Source organism: Oncorhynchus gorbuscha, linkage group LG05 (genome assembly GCF_021184085.1).
Source record: "Oncorhynchus gorbuscha isolate QuinsamMale2020 ecotype Even-year linkage group LG05, OgorEven_v1.0, whole genome shotgun sequence".
Lineage (NCBI taxonomy): Eukaryota > Metazoa > Chordata > Actinopteri > Salmoniformes > Salmonidae > Oncorhynchus > Oncorhynchus gorbuscha.
Window position 1 is genome coordinate 69,768,134 of NC_060177.1, and position 18,130 is coordinate 69,786,263.

At 42.3% G+C, this 18,130-nt stretch overlaps 1 protein-coding gene across 3 annotated transcripts in view; it reads left to right on the forward strand.

Moving 5' to 3' along the window:
• Positions 1–1,541: 1,541 nt before the first annotated feature.
• The window catches only part of LOC124036425 (phosphatidylinositol 4-phosphate 5-kinase type-1 beta-like), an 85,485-nt gene continuing 68,896 nt past the window's right edge, over positions 1,542–18,130 (forward strand). For 2 of the 3 annotated variants that reach the window (XM_046351001.1, XM_046351002.1), the window contains exon 1: positions 1,542–1,605. The gene's annotated coding sequence lies outside the window, so the exon portion shown is untranslated. Of the gene's footprint in view, positions 1,606–14,810; positions 14,836–18,130 lie in introns of those variants that run through there. The other variant, XM_046351003.1, reaches the window with a different exon arrangement.

Consider the following 18,130-nt stretch of genomic DNA (forward strand, 5'->3'; position numbering starts at 1 on the left):
CTCTAACTTGAAATGGCCTCCCCTCATGCCTTATTTGGGCATCATTCTGCACCCCAGTGGGGGCCTTACCACTGATATAACCATCCTAATGGACAGACAGCTTCCTGCCACTCCTGATAGACAATCACCATGCCCCTCTCCCCTGGCCTGAGAGCCTCTGGCAGGCAAGCATGTCACTCAAGACCTTGTACACTCAAGACATGTGTTCCTTAGAGCCATACGGTACCTTTAGGATTGTGTGATTGTGTCGTCTCCTTTCTTCTCTTCTCTTCCCTTGCTTGGGTTGTCTAGTGTTGAGCTTCACTGCCTGATTGTTGCGCTGTCAAATTTTTTTGTAGTAATGCAACTCCCCCTCCGTCACAATGTATATTTATACTGAATCTCAATGAGGTGGGCCAGAACCAAGGTGGATCCATTTTAAATAAGGGATGGGGGTCTACTCTCCACAGAACAGACACTTGCTGGGAGAACTCTACACTGAATTCCCACATTTAGCATTGGTTTGGGTTTGTTACAATGTCTCATTGCTTTTATGACAACATTCCAATGGAGAATCTTTAGAATAACTGCATAGTAGTTCCTCTTTTTGTTCTCTATTTGTACATAATGACATAGGTAACCCCATTGAATCATGGTCTGTTCCTGATATGGTCTATTTAAGGAATAGGTTCGATGACAGCTGAGAACTCACCAGCAAATGCATCTACAGCTCTAGTGAAGCGTGGGGCGGGTTGGGTGGAGTGGGGGGTATGGCAGCCACTGACAGCTGTAGGAACACAGAATGACCTGGCAGCTTCTAGAAAGAGAGAACGCTCTCGTGTGTGTGTTTGTGTGTGTGTGTGAGAGAGGTATTTTCTACAACTTTTTGGATCTACTTGAAGGTAAACTCCAGTCCTGACTGATGTACATAGAGTTGTTTAATGTAGAATATCGAAGGGGAAAAATAGAAAGACTGTGTATAGGCTCATCTGTCATTAAAAAATACACACCCCTTTATCAAAAACAAACAGCAGGCAGATGTCAACAACAAGCAACTGTCTCCCCCTCAGAGTCTGGTTCTTCTAAAGTTTTCTTCTGACCTAGGGAGTTTTTCCTCGTCAACTGTGCCTATGCATATTCTCTGTGGGTTTTAGTTGGGTTATGGAAATGACAGCCATTGAATTGTACAACTTTGTGAGTAGACAAATGTAACAGACGTTCTCAGCCACTAAAAGGCGTTATTTGCCATAATAAATGCACCGTACTGCAAGTGGCAGATCAGTGGTGAAAATCAAATATTTTGCAGCTTAACATTACCATAACTGCCCTGTAGATGGCTAGCTGATTCTAGTTCTGCATCACAGCAGAGTAGGTTGTTGGTGCACAATGTCTGGTTATGCTGAGAGGCAGAGAATGAGACATATGTAACCAAGCCTACCCCTCTCTGTCAGTAGGCTACAGCATAAACTAGGTTACACAGGGAGCCGCACTCACAATTGCTCGCTCGCTCGCTCTCTCGTAAATATTGCTACCCGGGACTGGAATACTCCCTGTAATCCCACAGAAAGATAAAATCAACGTCAATCAATCGGTGTACTTCGCTTCACAAACGAGGGCGAACAGCTGGTAAGATTGAGGTGTTATTCATGATAACGAGAATTCTGATATTTACCTGTCCATTGAGCTATCGATTTGAAATTGACAATATTGGTCAGGTGACATGGGGATGACGTTTCAGCAATTGCTTGGCGAAGGTGTTTTTCTCAGTCGAAGAATCTAATTTGTATTAATATTAATAACAGAATACGCTGCTACCTCACGTCAAGAGCTGGCAGTAAACTTTGCCAGACTGCAGCTGTATTCAAGGTAATCGGGGTGCACCGAAGTGTTTGCTTGTGCAGGCTATTGGCAATGAGGTTTTCTGGTGTTGTGTTCTTATCAACATCCTCGCCCTATTTTGAGAAACACAGTTTATTCAGGAAAGTGAAATTACGTAATATTGCGGGGAAGTGGCACCTAGCTTGGGGTTAACTTGAAATATTGTGAGTTTGCGACATGAACGTGGTCAGTTCTTGAACACAGTGCAGTTGACAATTTACCATTGGTGATAAATTGGCTAGACTGGTGCAATTCCACGGTTAAAGTGATGCTAACAGAATGACAGCACAAACCATCATTTTACCCAACTTTCCTTCTACACTAATTCTGCAAGTAAATGTGTTTCTGTAAACGTTTCCATGGAAATGGTTCAAAGTAGTCATTGTGCAATGTACATAGAGTTGCATGGTTTGTTTAACTTTGTAATAATTGTTTTTTGTTTGACATTTTAAAGTAAAAAAATATGAGTCTCAGCAACACTCTTAACATGGAATTGCCTGCCTCTTATTGATGATCACATAGGGTTTGTGCTGAATAGCCCATTCCTGTTGTTGATTTCTGGAAAATAAGCCTACCAATTTACTGAGACCAATTATTTTATCAACATTGGCTGGGTTGGAGACCTTTCTCATTGTTCCAAGGACAAGGACTCTGAGAAGCCTGGGGCATTTCAACACCTGGCGTCCTCAGGGACACACACACACACTTAGTCTTGTTTAACTAATCTTGTGGCGACAAACAATTGATTCCCATTCAAAATCGTATTTTTCCTAACCCCTAGACCTTACCCTAATCTTAACCCTAAAACCTTAACCTTAAATCTAACTTTTAACCCCTAAACCTAACACTAATTGTAACCTTAACTCTAAATCTCCTAGAAATAGCCTTTTTCCTCGTGGGGACCAACAAAAGGTCCCCAGTTGGTCAATTGTTTGTTTGTTTACTATTCTTGTGAAGAATTCACACACACACACACTGCTCTTTGAAATACTTAGTAGGTCACCTCTATGATGTGATTTGTTTTATTTACAGTAGGCTATTGAACTTGAACAACAGGCAACTTTTTGTTACACACAACTCCATTTTAATTTCTCTGAAAATAATCATCACAGAATTTGAGCAATGCCCGTTCTTTTACTACCGGATTCAATTTCATTTCAAAGGGTCCGTACCGAAAAAACATTGCACACAATGTTTTCTATGTAACATCCAAAATGCAAAAGGCTACTGAAAAACTGTCCTATTACTAACTCTATCAAAGCTGTTATTAACAGCTATTCTATATTATATACAGTAGCTAGTTACTTTACTGTTGTGCTCTTTGAGCCAGCATCTCAGTATAAATTTCAGTGTAGTGTTGAGGTGTGTGTTTGCCAAACTGTGAGGTCGACTGCTGCTATGGGCGCCAGTCTAATTTCTTCAATGTTTGTTGCTTAGCTCATTGCAACCGCAGTTTCTTGTTTTTTCTGAAAGAAGTGGAACTCTGTTAGGTCGTCGGCTGCCATACCCCATTTGTGTCAAGGTACAACGAGTTATGCACACTTTTATGTGTCTTTGGGCACCAATGTTGTACTGGACAGACAGTTGACTATGTAGCCTGTCTGTTGCTATGCACAATTCGTGTCAGCCTCCTTTGTCCTCTTTCATCAATGACCCGTTTTTGACCAGTGGCCTGCCGTTGGCTGGAAGTCCTTTGGGTGGTGCACCATTCTGGATACATAGGGGAAACTGTTGATCATGAAAAACCCAGCAGTTTTGCAGTTGTTGACACACTCAAACTGGTGCGCCTGGCACCTACTACCATACCTTGTTTAAAGGCACTGAAATATTTTGTCTTCCCATTTACCTTCTGAGTGGAATACATACATACATACACAGATCTGCACACACAGAGGATGTGATCATGCTGTAGGAAGGTTAACTGGAAGACTGTGCAAGACAAGGGCTTCGATTCAGCCCTCAAGGAAGCAGACACGACCACATAGACGTGTTGGTCTCTTTGTTGTGGGCATAGTGTTGGGAACATAAACAGCTCAACAGGGTGTTGTTTTCTCTACGGGTTTCTTCTAGTCAACAGTGAACTACCTGGAATCCATGTCTCCATTAACCGTGTGTGACTGGTGGGGGTTAAACCCGGGTCAACTGCATACCACTAGACTGCTAACCCGCTGAGCTAAAGCCTAGTCATTAGCTCAAGGAACGAAAACCAGCCTTCAGGTCTCAGGCAAGATTACTCATCACACAGGCTTGATTTACCGTTCCACATTCATTACATGAGGCTAGGTTCAAATAAACAGTGTCAGGAGATGGTTTCCACAAATTGGATGTCTTAGAACTCATCTGGTTTAAGCAGGTTTGTTGAACAAGCTCTGTCCATTAGCTCAGTGTTTTGCATAGCCCACCCAAAACATCTTGTCACCAGTTTTGCAAACACAATCACTCTGCCCCTCTCATCATAGACACCTTACACTGCTCTGGAACAGTCACAAGGTGTCATGGAGAAAAATGAATTCATTATGGAAACCTTACACTGCAAAACTAATGCGGTGTCATGGAGAAAATTGGGTCCATGAGTCCTGATGAGCTTCCTGTTTCCTGCTGATTTGACTGTGAGGTGGAGTTGGCCAGCTCAAGGTTCGTGTGCCACTGTGAGTTTGAATGGGAAAGCAGCTCATGCAAATCTTGTCCCCTTCGACAAATTATCCCCAAAGCAACACCCATGTGCCGTCTGATTCTGTCCCCGTCCTCATTCTGACAGGAGGCTTGTCATAGCAGAGTCAGGCCTCCCTGAGACATTATGTCATATTTTCCAGCTGGAAAGGGACTGGAGTGGCATGTACGTGTTCCCACAGACTCATATGACTTGTTCTGTCTGACCTTGGCCTCATTTCAATTGCTACCATATTCAGTGCATTCGGAAAGTATTCAGACCCCTTCCTTTTTCCACATTTTGTTACGTAACAGCCTTACTCTAAAATGGATTAAATAAATGTTTTGCATCGTCAATCTACACACAATACCTCATAATGAAAACGTAAAATCAGGTTTTTAGACATTTTTGCAAATGTATAAAGAATATAAAACATACCTTATTTACATAAGTAGTTAGACCCTTTGCTATGATACTTGAAATTGAGCTCAGGTGTGTGCTATTTCCATTCATCACCCTTGAGATGTTTCTACAACTTGATTGGAGTCCATCTGTGCTAAATTCAATTGATTGGCCATGATTTGGAAAGGCACACATCTGTCTATATAAGGTCACATAGTTGACCGTGCATGTCAGAGAAAAGACCAAGCCATGAGGTCGGAGGAATTGTCCATAGAGCTCTGAGACAGGATTGTGTTGAGGCACAGATCTGGGAAAGGTTACCAAAAAAATGTATGCAGCATTGAAGGTCCCCAAGAACACAGTGGCCTCCATTCTTACATGGAAGAAGTTTTGAACCACCAAGACACTTCCCAGAGCTGGCTGCCTGGCCAAACTGAGCAATCAGGGGAGAAGGGCCTTGGTCAGGGAGGTGACCAAGAACCTGATAGTCACTCTGACAGAGCTGCAAAGTTCCTCTGTTGAGATGGTTGCCTTTCTGGTAGGTTCTCCCATCTCTGCAGCACTCCACCAATCAGGCCTTTATGGTAGAGTGGCCAGATAGAAGCCACTCCTCAGTAAAAGGAACATGACAGCCCACTTGGAGTTTGCCAAAAGGCACCGAAAGGACTCAGACCATGAGATACAAGATTCTCTGGTGTGATGAAACTAAGATTGAACTCTTTGGCTTGAATGCTAAGCATCATGTCTAGAAGAAACCTGGCACTATCCCTATGGTGAAGCATGGTGGTGGCAGCATCATGCTGTGGGGATGTTTCTAAGGGGCAGGAACTGGGAGACTAGTCAGGATCAAAGGAAAGATGAACAGCGCAATGTACAGAGATTCTTGAAAGCCTGCTCCAGAGCGCTCAGACTGGGGCGAAGGTTTACCTTCCAACAGGACAACGACCCTAAGCACACAGTCAAGACAAGTCTCTAAATGTCCTTGAGTGGCCCGGACTTGAACCTGATCAAATATTTCTGGAGAGACCTGAAAATACCTATGCAGCGACACTCCCCATCCAACCTAGCAGAGCTTCAGAGGATCTGCAGAGAAGAATGGGAGAAACTCTCCAAATACAGGTGTGCCAAGCTTGTAGCGTCATATCCAAGAAGACTCGAGGCTGTAATCACTGCCAAAGGAGCTTCAACAAAGTACTGAGTAAAGGGTCTGAATACTTATGTAAATGTTATATTTCAGTTTTTTCACTTTGCCATTATGGGGTATTGTGTGTAGATTGATGAGAAGAAAAAAAGCTATTTACTACATTTTAGAATAAGGCTGTAACGTAATAAAATGTGGGAAAAGTAATGGGTCTGAAATCTTTCCGAATGCACTGTATGGCAATGGTCTATTTGCATATAGGCCTACTGCAGCTCTTATTGGTTATGGCGCAACGGTTTGTGTAGAGTATGAGTCGTGCCTGTCAATGCAATAGAATCCTTCTCTGTGTTCTGCCCAACAAAGTCTCTGGTACAGTTTGAACTTCATTCAACTGTCTAGTTTTCTATCTCGTGCTTCTCTCTGCGTGCTGATATTTCAAATGTGCGGCGTGTGCAGCTTAGAGGGAACATTTAGTTGTAATAGGCATGAGAGATCCAAAGACTTCTTACTTTGGCAAGTGACTGGTCTGAATTCTGCCTGTATGCAGGAAGAATAAGTGGACAGTTAGAATCAATAAAATGTTTCTGCAATCCACAGCCTTAAGGGTTTGAGCGTGCTCCTGGGTCAGAGAGCATCGTTAGACAGTCACACTGTACTACTCAATACTGGAGGAATGATGGATAGATAGGGCCATATTAGCAGTGATGTGAGTCTCATTTGAAACACCATTACATAACACAAGCGGGACACAGAAGGTCTCCGCATTTTCTTTCAGCACTTTAAACCACTGCTGTCTGTGACACTTACTATTTGACTGGCTTGCTGGCTGGCTGACTGACTGGGGTGCCTTGTCCTTATGTGGCAGTTGAAGAGGTGGGACATTGGCTTTAGATGTCCTGGTACAGAGCTAGCTAGCAGTGTTGAGTTTTTATAATGAAATCTTGCACTTTGCTCCTGACTGTTTTTGTGTTTTGTGTGACCCTTCTTCATATCAGTCATCCTCCCTCTGAGCTGTTTCTCTTTTTCTTTTTTTCATTTAATCTTATTTTCTGCCTTCTGTGCATTTGAACATGAACTTATCAGTGGTGCACCACAAGGTTTATAGACTATATACAAAAATATGTGGACACCCCTTCAAATTAATGGATTTGGCTATTTCAGCCACACCTGTTGCTGACAGCTGTGTAATATTGAGCACACAGCCATGCAATATCCATAGACAAACATTGGCAGTAGAATGGCCTTACTGAAGAGCTCAGTAACTTCCAATGTGGCACCGCCATAGGTGGAATCCTATCTAACAAGTCAGATCGTAAAATGTCTGCCCGGTCAACTGTAAGTGCTGTTATTGTGAAGTGGAAATGTTTTGGAGCAACAACGGCTCAGCCACAAAGTGGTAGGCCACACATGCTCACAGAAGGTGAGTGCTGAAGCGTGTAGCGCATAAAAATCGTCTGTCCTCAAATGCAACACTCACTACTGAGTTCCAAACTTCCTCTGGAAGCAACGTCAGCACAATAACTGTTCATAGGGAGCTTTAGGAAATGTGTTTCCAAGCATAAGATCACCATGTGCAATGCTGGAGTGGTGTAAGTTTCGCCGCCGTTGGACTCTGGAGCACTGGAAATGCATTTTCTGGAGTGATGAATCACGCTTCACCATCTGGCAGTCCGGTGAACAAATCTGGGTTTGGCGGATGCTAGGAGAACGCAACCTGCCCGACTGCATTGTGCCAACTGTAAAGTTTGGCGGAGGAGGAATAATGGTCTAGAGCTGTTTTTCATTCTTTGGGCTAGCCCCTTAGTTCCAGTGAAGGGAAATCTTAACGCTACAGCATACAATGACATAAGTGGAGGGTCTTCAGAGAAGGAAGGGGAGGACTGTCTTCCTCAGTGAAACACAAAAAAAAATCCTTTATAAGATAAAAAATATACTAAATATCATTGATTAAAACACATTATTTTGCAATGAAGGTCTACAATAGCCTCAACATCACTCTGTAGGGTATAATCATGGTGTAGTCAGAGGATGGCTAGCTTCCGTCCTCCTCTGGGTACATTGACTTCAATACAAAACCTAGAAGGTTCATGGTTCTCACCCCCTTCCATAGACTTGTACAGAATTTATTGCAACTTCCGGAGGATGTCCTCCAACCAATCAGCGCTCTTGCAGCATAAATTGACGTTTTGTCCACTCAATCAAAGGATCAAAGAATGAAGCTAGTACTTAAAGCATAAGCTACAGCTAGCTAGCATTGCAGTGCATAAAATGTGGTGAGTAGTTGACTCAGAGAGACAATAGTTTAACAGTTTTGAACAAATTCATTTCTTCCAAAATGACCCTTTGCAAGATAGTGTCATTTATTTTCAGTTTCACTTACTCAGCTAGCAAATGCAGCTAGCTAGTTTAGCCTACTCAAACACCCTGCTCAAACAAAGAGATGCTATGTTAGCTAACTGTCTATGACTATCCAACACAACACTGGAACTCTTCCAAGTCAAGGTAAGATTTTGGTTTTGACTAATTTATTGCCACCGGGGCTGCCGGTGTAAGTGCTAAACTGCTTACTGACTGTACACTGTAACGTTACTGCATGATTGTAGCAGGTTTACTAACCCATTCGTTTTATTAGCTATTTTGACTATAGCATTACTTTAGGTAATATGGTGACAACGATGTAGACTGTGTGTAGCGGTCATGATACGGTTTGGCTTGGAAAGTTTTTTTCACCTGGTCACATACAGCTGAATTGTTGTGCATTGAAGTCCACAAGCGAATGGAAAAGGTGAGAGGAGGAGCGTGCATAGATGCAAGAAGGAATACAATGTGGCTGCTATGAAAGTGAACTGTGTTTGTGTGATCAGGGGTGTATTCATTCTGCCGATTCTGTTGAAAAACGTTTCTTAAACGGAAGCAAACGGAACAAAATGGGGATAAACATACCTGAATTTGTCCAATAGAAACATTTGTTTGCCACTGTTGGACTAATGATTACACCCTATATCAGCTAGATGCAGGCAAGAGTGTGGAAGGCGGTACTGAATGTGTTATTGTCTGTCCATGTGTCACTGTGTCACCTCAAATGTGTCTCTCGACCTATGTTGTAAACTTTAATTCATAGGCTAAGTTGTAGCAAACTCATGATGGGTATAGGGAACATTTGAGTATCATGTAGTAGCCTAAACCTATCGCTGTTACATTGAACTGGGTGAATTGAATATGAATAACAGTCATCCAATATGCTGTCATAGAAATAAGGCCATGCTCATGAAAATTGTCCTCCCTCATCTTAAAACGGCACTGACCACCACTGAATGACATTCTAGACGATTCTTCCAACTTTGTGGCAACAGTTTGGGGAAGGTCCTTTACTTTTTCAGCATGACAATACCCCCATGCACAAAACGAGGTCCATACAGAAATGGTTTGTCGAGATTGGTGTGGAAGAACATGAGATGTACAATTAGCAGGTGTCCACATACTTTTGGTCATATAGTGTAAGTTGACCATCAGTTAATACCATTTACCTTAACAATTTTAAATTTCAACTTCAATGGGGTAATGTGAGAGTTGCGACATCCCAAGGACTCCAGGATAGCCTGGACAAAAACTTCCCATAGAAGATTGTTTTGTGTTGCATTGTTGGTTGTTTACACATCCATACTGGAGCTGAAGATTCGTCTCCCATGACAACCATTCCTTTCTTTGAGCACCAGCATAATCAGACTTTGAGCGCCGGAATAATCAGAGTTTATCAGTTTACTTTTCTACTTGGGTAAATACCAATACTGCTGGCCTTGATTTCCACCAGGAAACAGGTGGTTCTGAAGGCGCCTGTTGTCCTAGAACTTATAGTCTGAGTCTTTGCCTAGGGCTGTGTTTGACCCCTTTTGACTGGGCAGGCTGAACCATCAGCAGTTGTGTATTTGGGCAGTTGCACAGTAACGGACTTGCGCTGAGATTGAAAATGAATTCCAAAACAAAAACCTTTTATGTAAAAGTTTAACAAACCATACAACTCTATGCACAAGGACTACATTTAACTATTTACACTGAATTTTTTACAAAAACACAAACACTGGAAGAACTGCAAAGTTTGGTATCAGAATTAGTCAAATCTCCCTCCGACTATGTGAGCATGTTTTCCAAAAACTCGTAAATATTTGTTTCCGAATTAACGTGAAAAGATGTTTGAAGAAAGAATGGGGTGTCAGCTATGACGGGACACGTTAAGTTTTGAAACAATCTCTTGGTTATAGAACTACAGTAAGTGGATTTGCACCCGGTAACAGAATAGTGAAATTTCATGATGGGTCTGTACGACACAGAAATACATAATTATGGATAAGAATGCCAGTCTCTTCATAATTCATGATGATAGGTACACACCAATATCTTCCTTTGCATATTTGGGTATTATGCTACGCACGGGCTATTATTTAAATTAGCTCCGCCACCAAACAAGACCAACTTTGGTTGGACTGGACCAAATCTTAACCAATCATAGATGTCCAAACTTGTGAAACATAGACATCTAAGTACAGCTCAGTAGAGTGCAGTACAGTACATTATAGTATACTCAACTCTAGTGTGCTCAACTGTGTACTGTACTGAACTCTATTTTACTGCACTGTACAGTACATGACTGTACTGAGCTATAATCTACATTTTATTTACTGTAATGTAATGTAATATATATACTGTGCTTTCCAAACTTGTGAAACAAAGACCTCTATCATTGGTTCAGATTTGGTCCGGACCGAAACAAATCTCAACCAATCATGGACAACTATGTTTGACCCAAATTAAGGCTGGTCCAGACATCTGTGGATGTTGAAATCAAGGCCAGAGCGGACTGAACAAATTTCAACTACTTTTCAACGTCCGGTGTCGGTCGGTGCTTAGTGGGTGAGGATGACGATTACAGTAAATGGAAAGAGCGGGCTGATGGGTAGGTGTCAGTAAGAGACGGAAGAGGTGACATTAATTTGAGAGAGCGGGTGGGAGGGCTTGTCCAGACTTTTCAAAGTTTTTCTTTGACCACCAGATGACAGAAAGAAAACAGTTATCAGCTTAACATAACTGATTTGGGAACAGAATTTTGAGTTAAACCACTCAAACTTAATTGATATCAGTAAAAACACCAACAAATTGATAGGACTACCTTTTTGTTACTTCGGGGGACTTTCAATATCCTCCTTCCTCAAATTTAGAAAATACCATAAAGATATGTGGGTTTTTGGTAAAGAAATTACAAGGCAATGTTTCTTATACTTACAGAAGCCAGAACAAATTATACTAAACTAAATATGTGTTGATATTAGTTGGCAGGGGCCAGTCCTCTTCTGGCTGTGCCGGGTGGAGATTATAACAGAACATGACCAAGATGTTCAAATGTTCATAAATGACCAGCATGGTCGAAATAATAATAAGGCAGAACAGTTGAAACTGGAGCAGCAGCACGGTCAGGTGGACTGGGGACAGCAAGGAGTCGTCATCATGTCAGGTTGTCCTGGGGCATGGTCCTCCGAGAGAGAGAAAGAAAGAGAGAATTAGAGAGAGCATATGTGGGGTGGCCAGTCCTCTTCTGGCTGTGCTGGGTGGAGATTATAACAGAACATGGCCAAGATGTTCAAATGTTCATAAATGACCAGCATGGTCGAATAATAATAATAAGGCAGAACAGTTGAAACTGGAGCAGCAGCACGGCCAGGTGGACTGGGGACAGCAAGGAGTCATCATGTCAGGTAGTCCTGGGGCATGGTCCTAGGGCTCAGGTCCTCCGAGAGAGAGAAAGAAAGAGAGAAGGACAGAATTAGAGAACGCACACTTCGATTCACACAGGACACCGACTAGGTCAGGAGAAGTACTCCAGATATAACAAACTGACCCTAGCCCCCTGACACAAACTACCGCAGCATAAGTAAACTGTTGAATACCTCTGAACTACCCTTTAAAAAGCTGTTCTCAGAACACCACAACATCACAGGAAGCATGTATACTCAGGGGAAGTGTTTAAGTCAAAACATTGTTTAAATGTGCTCTGGTTTGTTGAGGAAAGAGAGATGACACATTACTAGGAAAGTCAACTTCAAAACATTATGTAGTTTTATTGGGATTAGCAGCTGTGGTTTGTAAGTAAGGAATCTACATGTTTCTGAAATGACTTACTTCCCCTTAAATATGTATTACTGTACATTTTTGGGGATTCTTTTACAGCAAGTTCTCCATAGCTCTGATTCAACATGTGGCATTCACTCTCATTGGCAACACTAAGGAAATGTGTTTATCACTGAGGAGAGCCTAATGTGAGGGACTGTTTAAAAACTCTGCATCCTCTTGGTTGTATAACAGCAGCTGAATCTAGATGGAGAAATGCCCTTTTTCATCTGTTTCATCATAATGTCTTATCTCCCTTTCCCGGCCCCACAGTTTCTTTGGCATAGGCATAGGCAGCCAAATCATCAGATAGAGATTGGCTGGTGTTTGATTCTCTGCCCAGGAATTGGTTCGTTGTTATTTGACTCTTGGGATTCCAATTGACTGTAGCTGTAGGTCATGTTATTGTTGTTGTTGTTTTGGTCCTGCTGAGCTCCCACTCTCCCTCTTCTCTGTCCTGGCAAGGGAAAGACTAGGAGAGGCCCACAATGGGGCCTGGATAGAGAGACTGAAAGGAAGACTGATGAAGAGAGGGAGAATAGGAGAGCGAGTGAAAGAAAGACATGTTGTGAGAGTGCATGAGGAAAGGGTGAGGCTAGGAGGTAGAGGGAGTGTGTGTGTGTGTACATGGTGGTAGTTACAAAGAAAGCCCTCTCTGTGCTTTCCCCCTTTCTCTTTCTTTCTCTCTGTCTGTCTCTGTCTCTTGCTTCTTTCTGTCCTTCAGCCCCTTGACCCAAGATCAGTGATGGGAGGGTGACCCTGTCCCTGACCGTGTCACCTCTTTCAACACCTCTAGTAAAGTCACATCTCACAAGGTGCTGCACAGAAGGAATATAATAACATCAGGGCCACATTTTGATTCTTGGTAAGACATTGCTAGTTAAGGGAGAGGACCTTGCACTCCGTGTTGGGGTTGACTGGGGTGGATTAGGCTTCATTAAGCTTCATTCTCTCTGAGTGTCATGTTTTTGTTGACAGTGGATGGACTATTATGGTTTAGAGTGTAGGCTAATTTGTGGACATTGTTAGTTTGCCAGCAATTTTAGAGCTCTCCTATAACAGCGTGGCTGCCGAATGAGACAAGGAGAACACTGGTGCTCATGCATATTTTTTAGCCTCTATGCCATATCCGTATCACTCGTCATATCACTGTCTATAGCTATAGTTGTCTCTGTCAGACCCTATACGCTATGCATTTATTTTGGTTTGATTGCAGGGCTTTCCCAAGCTGCTTCATATTATATTGACCTTTCTGTCAAGTAAATATCTATGTTGATTCTAGCTCATCCAAACCCTCTATTGTCTCCCAGTCCACATGCAGACGTCAGTTAGGCTGGTTGGACATTCCTCTCCCTGCCTACCAGAACATCAAAAGACTAGAGCACGGTCATAGAAACCTCTGGGCAAACAAACACCAGGTTATATGAGAGGACTGGAGCTGTATAAGCAATGGTCTTAAAGGAAGCGATCTAGCTTGCCCTCTACCTCTCTCTCATTCTCTCTGTCCTTACTTTATAAACCATTCTCCTTCTTCCTCTATCCCCTCTCTCATTCTTTTGACAGCGGTTTCTGTTTCTCTCTTTTCACTTTCTATCCCTCATTTGCATTCTCACTCTCCCTATTCCCTCTTGTTGCTGCTACACTGTCTCTGTCCCTCTCTCTATCCCTCTCTGTGTTTCTCACCCTTCTCCCTCTCTACTGTTGGACCATGTGATTCTGTGGGCACAGAGAGTGACCCACTCCTCTCGGCTCCACTCCTCTCCCTCCCCTCTGCTCTGCTGCACAGTGCTGCTGGAGAGACAGAGACATTCCCTGAATAACAAACACACACACACACACATTCCTCTACAGTGCTCTCTGTCTCCCTCCCTTTCTCCTCATCTTGTTCCATCTCTCTATCTTCATTTATTTCTCTTTGTCTTTCTCTCTCTATTTCTATCCTTCTCTTTCTTCACTACACTTCTGAAAGATAATATCTGTAGCCATTAAACAGAGAGACTTTTAAAGTGTTCTCTCACTAACACTCTTTCTCTCACTCATCCTCCCTTTCTCACTGGCCCTGTATGCCAATGGTAAAAGGTCATATGATGGCATCATAATGAGTTATGTGTGTCTGCCAAATATATACTTTAGACTATTTGCTTAAAAAGGACATCCCCATGTACTCTATTCTATTCCATTAACTCATTTCATTATATGTAGCAGAGGCAATTGAATAGTTGAAAATGCATGTATAGATATCCACATAATGACACTGGAGGTGAACCACAGTTCAATAGAGTGCTCTTCCTTTTTCTGTGCTGCTTATATTTTACCTCCTGCTCTCTGTTCAACTGGGTTTAGGCTTTAGCTCTGCGTGGTAGGACTCCGTTGTTTCCAGGTGCAGTGGACTGTTCTAAACAGTTAGCCTGCAGCTCTGTTCCTCTCGCAGAGGTGTGGTGTATGTCGGAGCGTCCCAGAGGATCCACAGGCAGGCTCTTACTGTCTGTAGCAGAATGTGGAACACTTACAGAACTGTCCGTAACTTTACCTGCTCATTGTTCAATGCTCCACTTATGTCGTTGTTTGGGAACCTGAGGCGGTGTAGGTAGTGTAGAGATGGATGCAGTAGATTTTTGCCGTTCAGGTTTGTGATTTCTCCTTTCTCTTGCTCTCTTTAAAGCTGTTTTGACTGGATGAGCTGTGTTGTGGTGTCTTGTGTGATCTCTAGGGATTAACACTGGTAACCGGGATCCTGGGACTGTCCCAGGATAACTTCACATTTCCCGAAAAAATTGAATGACAAGACACGGGAAATTACAAAATTGTCTTCGGATATCACACCAATGCAATTCCACAAAATACACATGTGCAGCAGCAGATTGGCAAAAAATCGAATTGCACATTATCCAAACAGGTTGTCGCATGGAAGCCTTTATTAACCTACGGTATTTACTTCCCACATAGTGGGAAAGTCGCCATAAATGAAATGCATACGCACCGTTTTGATTGGGACAGCGCCATCGCGTTGCTTTGAGACAACGGTGGGGGGACCCGTCTGGATAAATCAATCAATGTCAGATATTGTTTTCACTGAAACTCCTTTTGGATATTTGGTAACTATTGGGCTGGGAAATGTTAGCTAAATTAAGGTGAGAGCTAATGATCATCTTTATTCTAGTTTGCTCAAATATTAGCTGATCAGAACATTTTTGCTAACATGTTATACAAGTGGATTTTACTCTTCAGCCTGTCCTACTCCCGACCAAAAGCCTGTGACTTGTCTGATAATACATCATTGTGATTTTGTTTAACTGAATCTATGGATGTATATGTGGTTAATTGATCTTCGGCAGGACAAGTGGAAGTGGTAGCTCATTTATTCGTTTGCTCATCTATCACTGAGCAGAAATATTTAGCATGCGATAATGCATCCTTAATCAACGGTATTATTTATTTATTGACTCACAATGTAGCCTTATACAACTTTATATAGCGCCTTTGCTATTTTCATATCGTCCCAATCCTACTGAAACCCAAAATCCTGACTCCTGTCTCGCATGAAAATGCTTAATTTTATACTGTAATCCATAGTTTGCATTATCAAAGCACGTCTCGCCTATATGCATGTCAAAATAGCGCTATAACATTTCCCCTGCTTATCTGCGCTATCTCGTATTACTGCCCATATAGGAGCTTTGGTGAAGAATGTGTGATCAACAAACGGCATGAGAGTAGATCATCTCTCTGTTATTCATGAGTTGATTTGCGATCTGTATAATCATAAACTATATTTTGCCAAGTAGGATATATTCTGTCATTCGTAGGAGTTTATCTAGCAAGATTAGCAACTTTGGTAATTTTAATTTTGTTACAACATTTGTGTGATTCAACAACTCTATAGTTTACACGGGTACGTGTTTGCAGTCTGGCTAGACTGAAAACTCTCCTTCCAGACTCACATCAAACATCTCCAATCGAAAATCAAATCAAGAGTCGGCTTTCTATTCCGCAACAAAGCCTCCTTCACTCACGCCGCCAAGCTTACCCTAGTAAAACTGACTATCCTACCGATCCTCAACTTCGGCGATGTCATCTACAAAATGGCTTCCAACACTCTACTCAGCAAACTGGATGCAGTCTATCACAGTGCCATCCGTTTTGTCACTAAAGCACCTTATACCACCCACCACTGCGACTTGTATGCTCTAGTCGGCTGGCCCTCACTACATATTCGTCGCCAGACCCACTGGCTCCAGGTCATCTACAAGTCCATGCTAGGTAAAGCTCCGCCTTATCTCAGTTCACTGGTCACGATGGCAACACCCATCCGTAGCACGCGATCCAGCAGGTGTATCTCACTTATCATCCCTAAAGCCAACACCTCATTTGGCCGCCTTTCGTTCCAGTACTCTGCTGCCTGTGACTGGAACGAACTGCAAAAATCGCTGAAGTTGGAGACTTTTATCTCCCTCACCAACTTCAAACATCAGCTATCCGAGCAGCTAACCGATCGCTGCAGCTGTACATAGTCTATTGGTAAATAGCCCACCCATTTTCACCTACCTCATTCCCATACTGTTTTTATACTGTTTTTTTATTTATTTACTTTTCTGCTCTTTTGCACACCAATATCTCTACCTGTACATGACCATCTGATCATTTATCACTCCAGTGTTAATCTGCAAAATTGTATTATTCGCCTACCTCCTCATGCCTTTTGCACACATTGTATATAGACTGCCCATTTTTTTCTACTGTGTTATTGACTTGTTAATTGTTTACTCAATGTGTAACTCTGTGTTGTCTGTTCACACTGCTATGCTTTATTTTGGCCAGGTCGCAGTTGCAAATGAGAACTTGTTCTCAACTAGCCTACCTGGTTAAATAAAGGTGAAATAAAAAAATAAAGTACGTACGGAGTGCGATGTGTCGACATAGCCTAGGGCTACTGCTGAAATGCGCTGAATTGAATTAATTGAGGAACATGATAACTCTCATAATTTATGAACGGCCTGTGAAGCAATTCACAACAATGTCATTGGCGATCAAAGTTACTTCATCATTACTAAATATCATTTTCACTTGCTGTGAAATCTTTAAATAGGGGCGCCGGCAACGTGGCGCAGCGACACTCTTATTTTTGGAGAACCCTGGCATAGTGACCATATCTTGGTTATAATGCTTTAATTGGCCACTTCAGATTTTTGCAGTAGGTATTAAAACTTGGTAGATTTTCGTGAAAATACTCATCCCTAGTGGTCTCTGAGTGGTGATAGTGATGTACTGTAGTTACTCAGAAGGATGAAGTCAAGACAGAGCTGCGGTGGTGCTGCTTTCTGTTTGGCAAAGCATCATGGTCTGTGATGAGCTGGTATTTAATGGATTGAACTCCATCTCCTTACAAAGAAACGAGAGCATCGCTTTCCTCCTGTGCAGGGATCAATCTATCTAGTCATATCTCCCTCAGCTAGGTTTCTCTGTATCATTAAAACTCTGTTTCAAAGCATCTGTTTTGTTATGGAACACTTCTGTGACAATTTCAAAAGGCTTGGTCTGACACTGTACCACTGCTAGGAGACTGAAGCAGGAACCTCCAGTGTGGAGCAAAGAGAGTTTAGACAGTCAGGCAGGCACATCTGCTGGGGACTGGAGGGAGCCCACAACAACCACGGTTAGCCAGCTCCTGATCAGTCTAGGATTGTATCCTTACTTAGTCCTTAAACCGTCTGATTTAGTTAACGGAGGTATACGATTTGTTTTGGGGGTTTAGACAACATATCTGGAAGATACCTAAAGTGATATCTTAAAGCCAATATAAACAAACTGGAGGTCATTGTATCTATTCTTTATTTTACCATGGCAGTTCCAGCAGTATTTTAATCTCTTTCAATCTCAAGTGGGTCCTAGCCAAGAAAGGCAGTAATTACTGCAATTGAGTA